The 17,936-nt window shown below is 46.9% G+C and overlaps 1 protein-coding gene and 1 pseudogene across 2 annotated transcripts in view; both read right to left on the reverse strand.

Annotated features, from left to right (window-relative positions):
* LHFPL6 (LHFPL tetraspan subfamily member 6) overlaps nucleotides 1-17,936 on the reverse strand; it is a 259,182-nt gene that overhangs the window by 13,387 nt on the left and 227,859 nt on the right. The gene's annotated exons all lie outside the window — the stretch shown is intronic.
* Nucleotides 12,071-13,402, reverse strand: LOC110596523 (annotated as a pseudogene).

Consider the following 17,936-nt stretch of genomic DNA (forward strand, 5'->3'; position numbering starts at 1 on the left):
CAGTAGGTCGAGGTTGCGGTGGCCAGGAGTGGCCACTGCACTCCAGTCTGGGCGACAGAGTGAGACTCCAACTCAAAAAAAAAAAAAAGTCAAATATAACATTTGGGTTAGATTTTATCCTTGTATAAATAATGAAAGCAGGAAGGTGGAAGGATCAATAGAAGAAAAAAATGCTTTTTCACTGGCTAGAGTCATAGAGTGAACTAATAAATAAATGAAAGAAAGAACTTCTGTGTTTTTAAATAGCATGGACAAGGCTGGGCACAGTGGCTCATGCCTATAATCCCAGCACTTTGGGAAGTTGAGGTGAGAGGACTGCCTGAGCCCATGGGTTCAAGACCAGCCTGGACAACTTGGTGAGACCTCATCTCTATAATGCATCAAAAAATCAGCCAGGTGTGGTGGCACGTGCCTGTAGTTCCAGTTACTTGGAAGGCTGAGGTGGGAGGATCGCCTCAGTCCAGCAGGTCAATGCTGTGGTGTTGTGAGTGTGCGTGGGTGACAGAGTGAGACTCCAACTCAAAAAGTGAATAAATAAATACCATGGACAAATGTTTGATAGCTTTTCTTCTCTTGCATAAATTCCTTCATGCCTCTTCATATTCAGGCCATCTTGTTTGCACGTGAGTTAAAATTAAGAACAAGAAGAGGCTCACATCCATAATCCCAGCTCTCTTGGAGGCCAAGGCAAGGGGACTGCTTGAGCCCAGGAGTCTGAGACCAGCTGGGGCAACATAGCAAGACCTCATCTCTACAAAAACATTTAAAAATTAGCAGGAAAATTTAGTAGTGGCGCCTGCCTATAGTCCCAGCTACTTGAGAGGCTGAAGTGGAAGGATCACCTGAATCATGAAGTTGAAGCTGCAGTGAGCTGTTACAGTGCTAGCCTGCCTGGGTAACAGAATGAGATTCTGACTCAAATAATAATAATAATAATAGTAATAATAAAAATAAGAAGAAGAACAAAAATAACCTGTCATGGGACCAATTCCACTTGCTCCTTCGTGAAGCTACCAAGCAAATGTGTCATTCATGAAAAACAAACAAGCAATGAAAAAAAAAAAGAAACAGATATTGAACCTCTGACCTAAAACATCCGCAAATTTTAACTCAAACTTTTAATGGGGCAATGTCTGTGAAGAGAACACTCAAATGCAGGTTGGAGAGCAGAAAACGTCGAAGTCAAAGGCTGAGAGAAGAAGGTGTGTGAGGTGGGGCTTTTCTTAGCACTGGAAGCAACAACTCACATGGACAGTCAGGGCTGCCCTGTGCACACCCCAAGATTCTGTTTCTACTGTGTGTTCTGCATTCCCTAGGGAGTGCGGTCTACAAGCACATTATTGGAATGGGGGCTCTCTACTCTTCAACCACGGAAGTTCCCCCAAAAATAGGTAATGAGGAGGTATGTGTAATGGTCGAATTCCCCAAATCCCATACCCTGAGTCTATTTAAAGACATCCCAGGAGACCTTGGCCACCTTTTTTTTTTTCTTTTTCAGGTTGGAGTGCAGTGGCCCAATCACAGCTCACTGCAGCCTCAAGCAATCCTCCTGTTTCAGTCTCTCAAGCAGCTAGGACTACAGGCCCGCACCACCATGCCTGACTAACTATTGTTTCATTTTTTTTTGTTGAGATGGGGTCTTGCTATGCTGCCCAGGCCATCTGGATGCCTTCTAAATCACCCCAGCAGCACTACAATGGGAGGACCTGGCATTTCTCCTCAAGACGGCAGCTCTAAACTCGAATGTGTCTCTGACATTGATGCTCTTGCTACCTGTCCTACCCTTTATTCCCAGATTTAGGGGATTGAGAGGCAGGATTTGTGCTCTCACCGAAGCTGAATGATCCCTTTCCCCAAAAGATACAGTGTGCCTCAGTGTATGATATTCCGGCATGTTGCAGCCACTTCAATGAGAGGAGGCAAGAATTTTTTTAAAAAAAGACTGCCCTCAGTTTCTTTGTCCTACATTCTCCACAGTGCTAGCCAGGGTGTTGAGATCAGAATATAAAATGCAGACGGTGAGGCTGGACACACTCAACCTTTGGCATTAATAAGCTTGCCCAAGCCACGTACATCAACGAGAGTGAGATTTATGCTCTGGAAGAGATGCGTGTCTGCAGAGAGCTCATAACTGCAGCGTGTCTAGGGAGATATGTTGGGGGGATTGTGATGGGAAAATATGCATCAGCCTTGTAAATTTTACCAATGCAGGTATATCCACGCTGCGTCTGGAGCGAGGGGGCAGTAAGGAGGGGGGTCCTATAAGGAGGAGGCCAGGGACAATGACGGCTGTCCAAGTGATCTGCTCATATGTGAGTACATGCTGGATGGGCCTCAGATCTTTAGGGGAAGGCAGACCTGGTGAATCCACATGAACTCTGGGACACTCAACAGTCTGTTTCCCTTCTGGGATACCCCCCACATTTTGCTCAGGAATCATGGTCTTAGTTTGTTGAGTTGTGTCTCTCTTGCCCCCAAAGAAATGTGTCACTCCATCCTTGAGGTGAGAGACCGAAGAAAAAAGGAACAAAGAGTTCTGCCCATTTATTAGTCATTGTTCTGCCAAAAAATGGTACTAGAATTGACCAGAAAGGACCCGCCTGAGATCTCACTTTTGTACAGATGAACTCGAGCTCCTGAATGGGCAGGACACCCAGCCAGCAGTTGAGCTTGATGTAAGAGTCAGCACCACTGAGCCCAGTTATACTCCAGGGGAAGAGAGACACTACCTCTCCTCATTACTGTTACTATTACATGGCTATTAAGATTTTCCTGAAATCTTAGTGGCTTCTAACATCAGAGCATAGGCTTAAGGGCAAGCTTTTAGAAACAGAAAACTGAACACTGCAGGTGGGTGTTAAGTGGCCACAAAGATGGAAATAATAGACAATGGGCACACCAATAAGGAGGGAGGCGGAGGGGGGTTAGGGTTCAGAAATGACTTATTGGGTACAGAGTTTAATATCTGGGGGAATGAGCCACCTGAAACTCTCCCCACCACTACTCAATAAGTCCATGGAACAAACATGAACTTATACTCCCTGAATCTAAATTCAAATGAAATAAGAAAACATGATTTTTTAAAAAACTGAGCCTCAGGAGATCTTATTCTTTTAATACATATCTTTTTTGAGTTGGAGTCTCACTCTGGCACCCAGGCTCCCATGCAATGATGCAATCATGGTTTACTGCAGCCTTGACCTTCAGGGTTCAGGCGGTCCTTCTGCCTCAGCCTTCTGAGTAGCTGGAACTACAGGCATGCACCACCACACCCAACAAGTTTTTTTTTTGTAGAAAAGAGATCTTGCTTTGTTGCCTAGGCTGGTCTTGAACTCCTGAGCTCAAGAAAGCTTCCCATCTTGACCTCCCAAAGTGTTGTAATTACAGGCATGAGCCACAGTGTCCAGCTGAGACTCAGGAGATTTTAAATACTGCTTTGCACTTATTATTAATTCTTCAAGTGGGAAACCCAAAAGCACAAAGAAAGTCTGCAGCCCAGCACAAGGAAAATAAATTCCGCTTCCTTTACTAATAATTCTGTATTTAAATATAACAGTAAAATGTCTGTAGACTAGACAACAGTACTGTATTAGTGGCATTTCCCTAGTTTTGGTAACTGTACTGCCAGGTAAGAGAATGTTTTTGCTTACAGGACCTGAGTGGGAGGGACATCATGTCTGGGAGGGAGCAGAAGGGTGACGGAAGTGGGAGAAGCAAGACGTGACGAATTTTAACATTCAGGGAATCTGGCTGGAGGACACACAAGAAGTCCTTATCTTTGCAACTTTTCTCCAGATCTGAAATTATTTCAAAATTTATTTAATTTTTTACTTTTTGAGTCAGCATCTCATTCCTTCGCCCAGGCTGGAGTGCAGTGGCATGCCCACGGCCACCCCAGCGTCGACCTGCTAGGCTCTGGCGATCCTTCCACCTCAGTCTTCCAAGTAGCCAGAACTACAGGCGCACGCTATCACGCCTGGCTAATTTTTTTTATTTATTGTGGAGACGAGGTCTCACCAAGTTGCCGGGACTAGTCTCGAACCCACAGGCTCAGGCAATCCACTCGCCTTGGCCTCCCAAAGTGCTGGAATGACAGGCTGAGCCACTGAGCCTGGCCAAAATTAAACAAATTTGAACACAAATACATATGTGTGTGTACATTCATGTATACATATTCATAAAATCAGTGAGAGGCTTTTATGCTCATAAGTGTAAGGAGTAAAATATTAACAAATATGCTGGTTAGCATGCAACATGAGAGCCCACCTAATGGACTTTTTTTTTCTTTTGAGTCAGGGTCTCACTCTGTGGCCCAGACTGGAGTGCAGTGGCACGACCATGGCTCACTGCAGCCTCAACCTCCTGGGTTCAAGTGATCCTTCTGCCTCAGCCTCCTGAGTCACTGAGAATACAGGCATGTGTTACCATGCCCAGTTAATTTCTTGATTTTTTTGTCAAGACGAGATCTCACTAGGTGGCCCAGGCTGGTCTCGAACTCCTGAGCTCAAGCGTTCCTTCCGCTCCAGTCTCCCAAAGTGCTGAGATTACTGGTGTGAGCCACCATGCCCGAAATGGCCATTTTTATTCTGCAGTTTTTCTCATGGAAAGTCCCATTTACGTTCCACCTGCAAGTGTTGCTCTGGGAGGCACAGCACACGGGGAGGTGCTCGAGGGTTTTCCACCCTCTTCCCATTCTGCCACCCACAAGACCCAGCACACAGCCTGCAAATTAACTCACTGAAATGGGGATGCCCTTCTAGCACTCGCCACACCCCCTTCCTGTGGAACCATCTATGAGGCAGATAACACGCAGGACCGGTGCCCAGGTGGGTGGGAACAGAAAGTTCATCCATCTCCTCCAGGAGAAGCTGTCCAGGGTGTAGTACAGCGTGTGGGGGCCCCGAGGGCCCATTTTCCCAGACAGAATGTCCCTGGTCTGGCAGGATGAAGAGGCTATAGATTCCACATGGGAAACAAGATTTCCCACGGAAGGAAGAGTTTTTCCAGCTGTACATTGGGAGAGTTTCACATAAGCAAAGCTGTGCTACCAAAGAGAGAGACCGTGGGATTTTCGTGTGTCATCAAAGGTGTCCCCAGGCAGGTCCTGCTGTGAGTGCTCCTCTGCACAAGACAGGAAGGCAGGAGGGATGGGAGCCAGGGATTAGGGCAGAGGGATTAAGCCTGAGCAGGACGGAGCCTGTTTACGTTCAAGCCTCGTCCAGAAGCGGTGCATCACGCCTCGATTTCCGCGTCCTTTTGACTTTAGTCACTTCTTTCCACCACCCAGAACATCACAGCTTCACAGATTTTAGAGCCAGGTGAACCCCAGAGAAGAGGCATTGGGGGTTCAGGGTTGACAAGCTTATTCTTGTGTAAAATGTTTATTCATTAGTATTCGTTGCAACCTTAGTCTGAAAAAGGCCCGACAGTAAATCTTGTAGTTCAAAAGCAGTCATTCCCAGAAAATCTTACTTACAAAAGCATGCAGACCAGACTGGGCTCACAGGTTGCCGATCCCTGATGGAGGACAGCTCCTGCGTGTTCTGGCTGAGGACATGCTGCCCAGGACACAAGGCCCAGGTCTCCGGTCTCTTGAGCACATTCTCTTTGATTGCTTATAATGTGTAACTTCCTGGTTCCCAGTCTAAAGCAAACTGTTGATGCTAGGCTATTCTTATCCAAAAACCGAATCCTGACTGTTTGGGTAATTAATATATACATCACATACAGTTACCTGCCTGCCCTTGTTCATTTCACATACTCAGAACACAGAAGTGTACAATTGGGGGGGGGGATCCATAACAACTTATTCCACCAACAAACCAGGACATTTGAACATACATTCAGTCATACGTAGCTTAATGGTGGGAATATCCTCTGAGAAACGTATTGCTAGATGATTTCATCACCATGCGAACATCTCCGAGTACTCACACATCCCTAGATGTACAGCTTACTCCATTATAATCTTATGGGACCTCCATCACATATGCGATCCACCACTGATCAAAACATCGTTACTCTGGTTGGAGGCAGTGGTTCCTCCCTGTAACCCCAGCACCATGGGAGGCAAAGGCGGGAGGATTGCTTGAGCCCAGGAGTTCGGGACCAGCCTAGGCAACAAAGTGAGACCTCCTCTCTAAAAAATTTAAATTTAAATTAAAAAAAAAAGAAGATGAAACAATGTGTGGCATGCAACTGTTCTTCACGTCCACCTAAGTAAACAATTCGTGGAAGGAGACCCATACAAAACAAAAGGAACAGGGTTACACGGACAGGAAGATGGTGGAGATGAGCCAATCGGAGAAATGTCACAGAAGATCTAGGAACAGGATGTCCAGGTGAACAAGTCTTCTTCATCTACTCCATCCCTAGACTCTGGTGGGCTTCCCTTCCATATCACACCAAACCGAGATGATTTTCCTTCCATCAGGTCCACCCAGGAGCCTTCCTCCTAAACTCTACCCTGAACCATCCTGTCCTGAATCCCATTAAGAATCACATAACAGGAAATGGATGGCAAAGATGGCTGGCTTGCTTGGAATTCCCTAGAAGCAAAGGATGGTAAGCAAAGAACATACTCTGGTTCCTCCAGAAACACATAATTACATTTCAGTTAAGTGCCAAAAAAGCAGGATGGAGCTGGGCACAGTGGTTCACATCTGTTATCCCAGCTCTTTGGGAGGCAGAGGTGAGACGATTGCCTGAGCCCACGGGTTCGAGACCAGCCTGGGCAACATGGCAAGATTTTCTCTCTGCAATAAATAAAAAAATTACCCTGGAGTGGTGGTGCACGCCTGTAGTTCCAGGTACTTGGAAGGCTGAAATGGAAGCATCACCTGAACCCAGCAGGTTGAGGTTGCAATGGCCGTGAACACGCCACTGCACTCCAGCCTGAATGACAGAGTGAAACTCTCACTCAAAAAAAAAAAACAAAAAACAAAACAGGCTGGGCTCCGTGACAGCCTGTCATCCCAGCACTTTGGGAAGTCGAGGCAAGTGGATTGCCTGAGACTGTGGGTTCGAGACCCATCCGGGCAACTTGGCGAGACCTCATCTCTACAATAAATAAAAAATTAGCCGGGCGTGGTAGTCCATGCCTGTAGTTCCGGCTACTTGGAAGGCTGAAGTGGAAGGATCGCCAGAGCCCAGCAGGTCGACGCTGGGGTGGCCATGAGCATGCCACTGCACTCCAGCCTGGGTGATATAGTGAAACTCCGACTGAAAAAAAAAAAAAAAGCAGGATGGGGCTGGGCAAAGTGGCTCACACCTATAATCCCAACACTTTGGGAGGCCAAGGTGGGAGGATCATCAGAGCCCAGGAGTTTAAGACCAGCCTGGGCAACATAGTGAAACCTTGTCTCTACAAAAAATAAAAAAAATTAGCTGGACATGGAGGTGCATGCCAGGTGGGAGGATTGCCTGAGCCCGGAGGTCAGACTGCAATGAGCCAAAATCATCCCACTGTGCTCCAGCCTGGGTGACAGAGTGGTGTCCTGAATCAAAAAAAAAAAAACAAAAAGCAGACCGAGTGGAGAAGCTTCTGAGTTCTGACGACCACACCGATCAAATGGACCTCTGTCCTTTGGCCTAGTGCATGGTTTCCTTAATGTACACACTCTCGCCATATTCACGTAAGACAGTTACCCTTTGTCTTGCCCAGCCAGCTGATAACCTGCTAGCACAGTCGCTGTTCATCCTTGCCCTTCGCACGAATCCACCCTAGAAATTTCCCTAGAGAAAACGTGCTGTTAAGATGAGAAGGCAAGCACGCTGGCTTGATGCACCGATGTACAGTGGTGGTCTTTGTGTTCATGCTGGGAACTGACACACAATCCTCTCTCCAAGAGGGGAGGTAAGATAACCAGCAGGCTGCATTCACTGTCTGGTGATAAAGATGAATCTCTAGTTTCTGTCTGTGGCTATTTATAAAGGCTGGACAACCCAAAGCCCAGCCATCCTGAATCGCAGGCCCAAAAGAGAGTGTGAAGAGACCCAGTCTGTCTCTAATTGCTGCACCTCCATGTGACCTGTGGCTGGGACCAATCTCCCAACACGCCCAGGTGAAGAGGCGCTGTCTTCCATCCTGATGTCATTCATCTACCTTTCCTGTCTGCACTGGTCACACTTCTGTGGCCACCAAGTAGCCGCTGAACATACTCTCTAGTATCCAGTGGGATAGAACGGTGGTGCAGCAAGCGCTGCTCTCATGTGGCTTGGCTGCCCTCTGTCTGAGGTCTTCCTCAATGACCCTTGCCAGTGAGGAAGCTCTTGGGAAGGGCCCTAACTCAACCCGGGCAAGTGCAACCTTGAAATTCTTTCTGGTAGATGACCGTGCCTGCTGACAAAGCGTGAGGGATGGCGAGGAGGAGCGACTTTTCTGCAACCTCGTTTGCAAATTATAATAAGAAGCAAGTCTCAGACTAAACCCCACTACACACACACTTATTCACAAACAGCCATCAAAAAGCAGGCTGGCCAGGTGTACTCTGTAACCCCAGCACTTCAGGAGGCCAAGGCGGGAGGACTGTGTAAGCCCAAGAGTTCAAGATCAGCCTGGGCAACATAGCGACACCTTGTCTCTACAAAACAAACAAACAAACCAAAAAATACTGGCTGGGCATGGTGGCATGCACCTGTAGCTCTAGCTACTCAGGAAGCTGAGGCAGAAGGATGGCCTGAGCCCAGGAGGGGAAGTCACGGTTGAGGTGAGCTGTGATCCAGCTGCACTACAGCCTGTGTGACACATCCTGACTCAAAAACAAAACAAAAGAAAACAAAAAAAGCAGGCACAAGAGAGCTTATTAACCTGTTCTGGGAGCTGGTTAAATCCTACCTCTCTATCTTTTTAGGTATCTAAACTACCAACTTGCATGAAGAAGAAAAAAAACCAAAAACTAGAGGTAAACGCAACAAAGGTTTTCGACAAATGCTGTTCTCTTTGGCAACAAACAACCAGAAATTTTCCAAACCAAAGACTAGAAATAGAACCCAGAAGGGTGGTCAGACCTTGAATGCCATCCCTGAGAGCAGTAAGGACACTACCTGACACACTAGTAATGTTATCCTGGCTCCTTGCTGCTAGGTGACAGCCACGCCCCTACGCGCCCCAATATCCCACTGCTCCTTTCTTCCCCTGAGAACCACAGAAAACCTGAGCCTCAAGTCCTAGAAACCAAGAGTCAATACCTGGGGAGGGTAGGGACCAGGGGGAGGTCTCCACAGGAGTCAGCTTCAGCACTATGGCCAGCCCTTGTTTTAGTTCAGATGGTCAGAGCCTATGACATGTTGGTTATTACCTATTCTGAATACTTCTTAGGCTTAGAGTGATGGCTTAATGGCTGGATGGACGTTTAAATCCTTTCATGTGACCATAAGGAGTGTCTCTAGCTATGTTATGCAATCCACAATTTTGAGTGTCTGTAATGTCACCAATGAAAATCTGTTTTTGTTTTTTTTTTTGAGTTGGAGTCTCACTCTGTCACCCAGACTATAGTGCAGTGGCCGCTCCTGGCCACCACAGCCTCAACCCGCTGAGCTCCGGCGATCCTTCCGCCTCAGCCTTCCAAGTAGCTGGAACTACAGGCGCGCGCTACCACGCCTGGCTGACTTTTAGATTTATTGTAGAGATGAGGTCTCGCTGCCCAGGCGGGTCTCGAACCTGTGGGCTCAGGCAATCCACTCACCTCAGCCTCCCAAGGGCATGGGATTACAGGCTGAGCCACCGAGCCTGGCTCTGTTTTTGTTTTTTAAGTTGGAGTCTTACTCTGTTGCCCAGACTGGAGTGCGGTGGCACGCTCTCAGCCACCGTAGCCTTGACTCACTGGGCTCCGGCAATCCTCCCACCTCAGCCTTCCAAGGAGCCAGAACTACAGGCACACGTTACCACGCCCAGCTAATTTTTCGTGATTTATTGTAGAGACGAGGTCTCACCAAGTTGCCCAGGTGGGTCTCGAACCTGTGGGCTCAGGCAATCCACTCACCTTGGCCTCCCAAAGTGCTGGGATGACAGGCTGAGCCACCGAATCCGGCCTGAAAATCTGTTTTTAATATTCACTGGCCAGGCGTGGTAGCTCACACCTATATCCCAGGATGTGTGAGGCCATGGCAGGAGGATTGCTTGAGCCCAGGAGTTTGAAACCAGCCTGGGCAACATAGTGAGACCTTGTCTCTACAAAATAAATTTAAAAAATAATTAGCCAGGCATGGTGGTGCACACCTGTAGTCCCAGCTACTCAGGAGGCCAAGGAGGGAGGACCACTTGAGCCCAGGAGTTCGAGGAGGTGGTGAGCTGAGATTGTTCCACTGTACTCCAGTCTAAGCTACAGAGAGAGACTCCCAATTAAAAAAAAAAAAAAAAAAAAAAAAAGAACATCATGCTAATTAGACACGAATTCCACCAATAAAAATTCATTTCTGGCCAGGCACGGTGGCTCAGCCTGTAATCCTGTAATCCCAGCACTTTGGGAGGCTGAGGCGAGTGCACCGCCTGAGTCCACAGGTTCGAGACCAGCCCGGGCAACTTGGTGAGACCTCGTCTCTACAATAAATAAATAAAAGAAATTAGCTGGGCATGGTAGTGTGCGCCTGTAGTTCCGGCTACTTGGAAGGCTGTGGTGGAAGGAGTGCCAGAGCCCAGCAGGTTGATGCTGGGGTGGCCGGGAGCGTGCCACTGCACTCCAGCCTGGGCAACAAGAATGAGACTCTAACTCAGAAAAGTAATAATAATACACATGTATCACTGTCTATGCTGAAGTATTTAAAAGGAATCACAGGCACTGTAACAGTGATGTCAACACCTGTGAAGGGTCTGAGACTTTTACTCTACACAAACTAATAAGTTAGACTATCATGATTTCACACATGCCAGCAAAAGACAGGAGACTTCTGGGTCAGAGACAAAGGACGTATGTATTCCTCACAGCACAGCAGGCAGTGTGAGCTTCATGCTCACGTCCACTCCCCCTGCCTCCCATGTCTCACAGGGGCTGATGCAAAGCAGCCCAGGTGGATGTGGCAAACTCAGTGGGTTCATGTCACAGCTGAGGACCCCCACTAAGGGAACCTGAATCTATTATAATGGGCTACCAGAAAATCTGCCCAATCTTTACTCTCAAGGGGGATAGGTAAGAAATAAACCTGTTCTCTGCTTTGCTTCCAAGACAGTTTATGAATACAAACATCTTCAACAAGCTAGTCTAGAATAAAGTGCCTCTGCTCATGAGATGTGTTTAAGGCACAGGAGATGTATGGAGAACTGTCAGCAACAGTGGCACTAATGGAATTGGTTAAGATTCTAAGTGAAAGCATATTCAATCCACTAGGAAAGCTTAAGACTCACTTTCACAGGTGCAATTTCAAATTAGAACTGGTGTGAGGAAGGAAGTGTTTATATGCATGATGCTTATTGTAAGTGGAGATGTTTTTCCCTATAACAACCCTCTGACAAACACTCTCATAGATAATGGAATCAAATAAAAGGAGTTCAATGGCTTTCCAATTTTCTGGGGAGATTTGAGGATTGCTGGGAGACTAGGTTTAGAGTTCAGATCCCCAATTTGCCATTGTCAGACTTCTAAATGTTGTTTGCCAGTAGTTCTAAGTCTTCAGAGGTCAAGAACCTGGCCAGGTGTGGTGGCTCATGCCTGCAATCCCAGCACTTTGGAAGTCTGGGGCAGGAGGATTACTTGAGCCCAGAAATTCAAGACCAGTCTAGAAAACACAGCAAGACCTCATCTCTACAAAAAAATAAAAATTAAAAAATTAGTTAGGTGTGGCCGTGTGTACTTAAAGTCCCAGCTACTAGGGAGGCTGAGGTGGAAAGAGCCCAATAAGTCAAGGTTACAGTGAGCCATGATCACACCACTGCACTCCAGCCTGGACGACAGAGTGAGACCCCAACTCAAAAACAAAAAACAAAACAAACAAAAAACCAGAAAAAACCAGAAAATAACATAACAAAAAGTTATGACTATGCTCTCCAGAAAAAAGCACATGTGCATAAACCTATAGAAAAAAAACTGCACACTATCTCCATAGGTTCTCAAATTCTTTGAAACCTATTGATAGACTATGGTTCCCTTAAATGTTCTGGGCTACAGCATCTCTGATCAGTCCAAGGAGCCTTAAAGATATTGAGAGGATATAACAGGAGGAAGGAGAATGTGAATTTACCGAGAGGGCCCCAAAGCGGGCCATGAGGTGGAACTGGAGGCCTGGGAGTGGGTCTGGGTGGAGGGAGGGGCCCCTGGGCAGCCATGGGTGGTCATGGAGGGCCCATGGACCCATGAGGGGGCATCAGTGGAGGAGGTCCACGCACACCATGTGAAGGCCCAGGACCTTCACACTGGCCCACGGGAAATCCAAATTGAGGCCTCAGGGAGGGGGGCAGGCGTGCCCATTGGAGGAGGTCCAGGATGAGGCAATCCAGGTGGTGGTCAGGGTGGTGGTTGGGTGCCCAGCACGGGGGTGTCCTAAGCCACGAGGGTCATGGTGTGCCAGCTGCCTCTGAGACATCCCTGGATGGGGCATCCCACCTGGTGGGAACGGGTGAGGATGTGAATGTCCATGACCAGGAGGTTCTGCCTCTGGAGTTCCTGCAAGTGGGGGGCCGTGTCCTGTAGCCCCAGAAGTCATGGGTGGTGGGGGCATGGCTAGGGGCATCCCAGGTGGGAGGGCTTTAGGAGGCAGCACTGGGTAGGACGGAGCCAGGAGGCAGCATGCCTGGTGGAAGAAGCCCACATCCCAGTGATACCACAGGATGGGGGGCTGTGAGTGGCAGTGGTGATTCTGCAAAGAGCTGATGAGGGTGGTCAGTCTGGGAGAGTGGGTTCTGGGCTCCCAGAAGCCGCTCAGCCGCTGAGCCATGGCATTCACCCTTGGAGTTCTCGAAGGCATAAGACACAGTGACAGGATGGTTACAGAGGCACTGCCCATTCATGGACTCAACTTCTGCATCAGAAGCATCAAAGTCAAATGAACAAAGGCATAACTGTTGGAGTTGCCTGTGTCCGGGTGCTGCATAATCCTGGGGGTTTGCAAGATGATCCCAAAGGCGCCGAACGTATCATAAAGCAGCTTCTCATCAATCCCTGGGTCCAGGTTCCCCTTGAAAATGTTGACCCATATATCCAGGTTCTTGTTGTGAGCTGATGCCTCGCTCACCCTTACTGGCTTCCCATAGAGTGTGATCACGTTCACGATCTTAACGGCACAGTCAGTATCTTCCTCACTCAGGAATTCCACAGAGCCATAGCTTTGGTGCTGGCCCCTCGACTCTATCCTTTGGCATGGGGTCCTGCCTGGAGAGGCAGTTCCCACAGCTGGGGTAACTGTCCTCATCCAGGCCCGCCACATACACGGTGGCATCCTGACTCTGCTCAGAGATCGGCCTGGCAGCCATGGCCAGAGAGCTCTTGCCGTCTCAAACAGCGGTTCCACTCTCTCGCCCAGGCTGGTCTTGAACTCCAGAGCTCAGGCGATTCTTCTTCCCCAGCCTCCCAAAGTGCTAGGGTCATTGGCATGAGCCACCACACCCCGCCAACCCTTTTTTTCTTATACATGTCATTGACACAGTCAGTTGAGCAAAGTTCATTCCTGAGAGAGGACCCAAAACTTCAACAGTAATGGTTAAATTTCAAAAACAGTTAAATTTAAAATGAGTGCTTTTCCAGACCAAGATTAATGTTCAAGTGAAACATGTTAGGAAATAGCTCAGGGTACATTAAAAAAAAAAAAGGAATGAAATAGTTCAATTTCCTAAATTTCCTTAAGTACCTTACATGGTATCTAAAAAGGCATACCACTGAACTTCTTTTTCTAATAAAAGAACAGCAGTAAAAAAAAAAAAATGAAGAAAAATCTTTAAAAGAGAGACTAGAATATATATATTCTTCCTAATAGTCTGGTGTCCATATATGAAGAAATCTTATTTCCCACGGGGTTTTCTGCAACTGCTAAATTCCACTGCTATAAATCGCTGCAAGTCACTGGGTGAGGCTTTAAAAAGGCATTCATAGAAGTGTGGAGTGCTTCTGCACTGAAATAACCAAACCAAAAAAGATTTGAGGGGAAAAAAAGGAATTTAGAGTAATTTCTTTCTCACCTATCAAGGTATTTGGTTCTTTAAAACTATGACCCGCCCCTTGAAAATTTTTTTTTCCCCCCCTGAGAGATGGCTAAGCCATTAGTGTCTTAGGGAGCGATGCTAAAATTCTTGTCAGGATATCAGTGGCCACATACAGACCTCAACATGATAGCAGCTGCCTTTTCCTATACAAACACCAGCAGCAGGCTTTTTCCCTTCTCTCTTTCCTCCCTTCCTCCTTCCTTTACTCCCATGTACTCTCCTTTCTCTTAAACATTCAACAGATGACAGATATTTAACACGCAGGCAAGGACCATTTCCGTCTTATTCACAATTTCATATGCGTGGCACAACTTTGGATACCTTGGATGTGCTTACTAGGCCAGGCACAGTGGCTCACATCTGTAATCCTAGCACTTAGGGAGGCTGAGGTGGGAGGATTGCTTGAGCCCAGGACTTCAAGGCCACCCTGGGTGACACAGTGAGAACCCCAACTCTACGAAAGAAATACAGAAACTACCTGGGTGTGGTGGTGCACAGCTCAGGAGGGTAAGGTGGGAGGATTGCTTGAGCCCAAGAGTTTGAGGCTGCAGTGAGCTATGATTACACCACAGCACTCCAGTCTCAGTGACAGAGCAAGACCCTGTCTCTCTGTATAGGTAGATAGGTAGATAGATGCTGTCTATATACAGCTATAGATTATCTTCCTATATGTAATCTATATTATTTCCCTTCTCTCTATATATAAAATATATATTTACCTATCTATTACCCAGGCTTGGCTGTGTGCACCCGTAGTCCCAGCTACTTGGGAGGCTGAGGTGGAAGGACTGCCTGAGCCCAGTAAGTCGAGGCTGCAGTGAGCCACTATTGTGCCACTCTGGGTGACAGAGTGAGATCCTGACTCAAGTAAAAAAAAAAAAGAGACAGAAAAGAAAAAAAGAAAATGGAAAGAAACAAGCTCATTTTTGCCAACAATGAGAGGCTCTGAGTTTTGTGTTGATGGTTCTGCTCTTGAGAAGCCAACAGCGTAATTTCAAGAACAGGAAACATCATGGCTCCTTAATCAAATTAAATAGCAAAATGAAAGCAATAATTACTCAAATTTAGTTGGCAAATTAGCAAGACAAATTAATTGAAACACTACTTTTGATCACAAGGATGTAATTAGAAAAGTCTTTGGTGGATGAGAATATCTCTGAGGCATGAATTAAATCAACTGGACAATGTGATTATAAAAACCTTATGCTAAATGGTTAAATTCTTACTCACTGTTATGGAATGTAAAAGGGAGAATGAAGGTTGATTACCAAACAGTCATTAAAAACGGTCCTGTCCAATGGCAAACATTGCTGGGTATTTATTATGTGCCAAGTGCTGTGCTTTGCTGTGACGGTTTGTACTGTTTTGTTCTCTCAAGAGCTGATAGATTGTCTCTACAAAAATCAAAAAATGAGCCAGGCATGATGATGCATGCCTGTAGTCCCAGCTACTTGAAGTTGCAGGTGGAAGGATCGCCTGAGCCCAGGAGGTCTAGGCTGTGGTGAGCCGTGATTGTGTCACTGTACTCACTCCAGACTAGGCGATGGAGTAAAACCCCGACTCAAAAAAAAAAAGCAATGGATAAAAATCGCCATTGTTCACACCTGCACAGTATAAACCATGCCTGACCCTTCGTCTATAATCACAGCTCACGTTGGTGGAAGGAGCCCAGGGCAGTGAGGTCTGACAAAAGACAGACTAGCTGCCTTTTCTCCACTTAGCTCATCTTCCAAATCCCACTATGCCTTATAAAATTCAGTTTTATAAAACTCCAAGCAGGGCTGGGCATGGGGACTCACACCTGTAATCCCAGCACTTTGGGAGGTTGAAGTGGGAGGATCGTTTGAGGCCAGAGGGCAAGATTAGCCTGGACAACATAGCAAGATTTCATCTCTACAAAAAATATAAACGACTCAGCCAGGTGTGGTGTGAATGCCTATAGTCCCAGCTACTCAGGAGGATGAGGCAGGAGTTTGAGGTTCCCGTGAACCATGACCGTGCCACTGCACTTTAGCTTGGGCAAGACTCTGTATCAAATAAAAAAACCAAACAAACCTCTAAGCCCATCCAAGCAGGACCACATGAAACCAATCCACACACAGCATGCACTGGTGTGTGTGGTATCTTTTGAAGAGTGGACACACAACAAAGTTGGGCTCACAAGACTGAGGAGAGAGACTTTGATTCCACTGTAGGAATCTCGTCCTCTCCTTCTGACATGAACAAGGATGTTTCAAGTCGTGTGTGTCAAAGGCACTTGTGATTACGGGGAGAACTAGCCCAGGACAAAGCCAGCCTGCAGATGGTGAGTGGTCATAGCCAATCATCTACAGACAGTTCCTCCTGAAAAAGGGTTCTGGACAGTACCTTTGAGCCCCTGGGCCAGTCAAGTCCACGGCTCACCTTAGCTGTGGTCTTGCTGCTAAGACATCTTCAATGTCTTCTTTGTTTTAGCCAGTTTGAGCCAGATTTTTATAACCAAAACCTAGAATACTCTAATTTACATAAAATGTAATGAAAGTTTAGTAAACTAGCCAGGCTCGGTGGCTCAGCCTGTAATCCCAGCAGTTTGGGAGGCTGAGGTGAGTGGATTGCCTGAGCCTGCGGGTTCGAGACCCACCTGGGCAACTTGGCGAGACCTCATCTCTACAATAAATCAAAAACTTAGCCAGGTGTGGTAGCCTGCACCTGTAGTTCCAGCTACTTGGAAGGCTGAGACGGAAGGATGGCTGGAGCCCAGCAGGTCAAGGCTGCGGTGGCCGGGAGCGGCCACTGCACTCCAGTCTGGGTGACAGAGTGAGACTCCAACTCAAAAAAAACCAAGAAAGTTTAGTAAACTAAATTGTAGTGAAGTACAAAAAATTAATTTTCTATATAACTTGACAATGTTTTTTGTTCTTTTTTTTTCTTTTGAGTCACACAGTCCGTCTTTATTCTTTTATTTTCTTTTTCTTTTTGAGTCAGGGTCACCCAAGGCTGGAGTGCAGTGGCATGATCCCAGCTTACTGCAATCCCAATCTCCCGGGCCCAAAAGATCCTTCCGCCTCAGTCTCCGAGTAGCTGGGACTACAGGTGCATACCATCATGCCCTAACTTTTTTGATTTTTTTGTAGAAACAAGGTCTCACTGAGACCAGTTGCCGACTGGTCTCAAGCAATCCTCCCACCTTAGCCTCTCAACATGCTGGAATTATTTAGTTCAAGGTGTGAACCACTGCGCCTGGCATGCAATTTCTTTTTTCTTTCTTTTTTTTTTGAGTTGGAGTTTCACTGTCACCTAGACTGGAGTGCAGTGGCATGCCCCCGGCCACCACAGCCTCGACCTGCTGGGCTCCGGCGACCCTTCTGCCTCAGTCTTCCAAGTAGCTAGAACTACAGGCGCATGTAGCTCAGCTAATTTTTGATGTACTGTAGAGACGAGGTCTTGCCAAGTTGCCTGGGTGAGTCTCAAACTCGTGGGTTTAGGCAATCCACTCGCCTCGGCCTCCCAAAGTGCTGGGATTACAGACTGAGCCACCAAGCACGGCTGCAATTTCTTTTTTAAAGTGTGGTCACTGACCACTTGCATCTGTATCACGTGGGATATTTGTTCAAGCACATGTGGAAGAATCACAGTTTCTGAGCTGAGAAGACAAAAATCTATATTCTCAGCAAGATTACTTCTTATTCTAATGCTAAAACTTCAGAACTACTGTCAAGGCAAGCTACACAATTTTAGCAGGTGAATTCACACATTTGTCATGCAGCTGCTTGAACTCTTGTTTCCCTGTTTTAAAAATATGTGTATTCATACCTATTCCTTGAAATCT

This window comes from Carlito syrichta, unplaced genomic scaffold (assembly GCF_000164805.1).
Source record: "Carlito syrichta isolate Samal-C Ts95f unplaced genomic scaffold, Tarsius_syrichta-2.0.1 Scaffold309781, whole genome shotgun sequence".
Classification (NCBI taxonomy): Eukaryota; Metazoa; Chordata; class Mammalia; order Primates; family Tarsiidae; genus Carlito; species Carlito syrichta.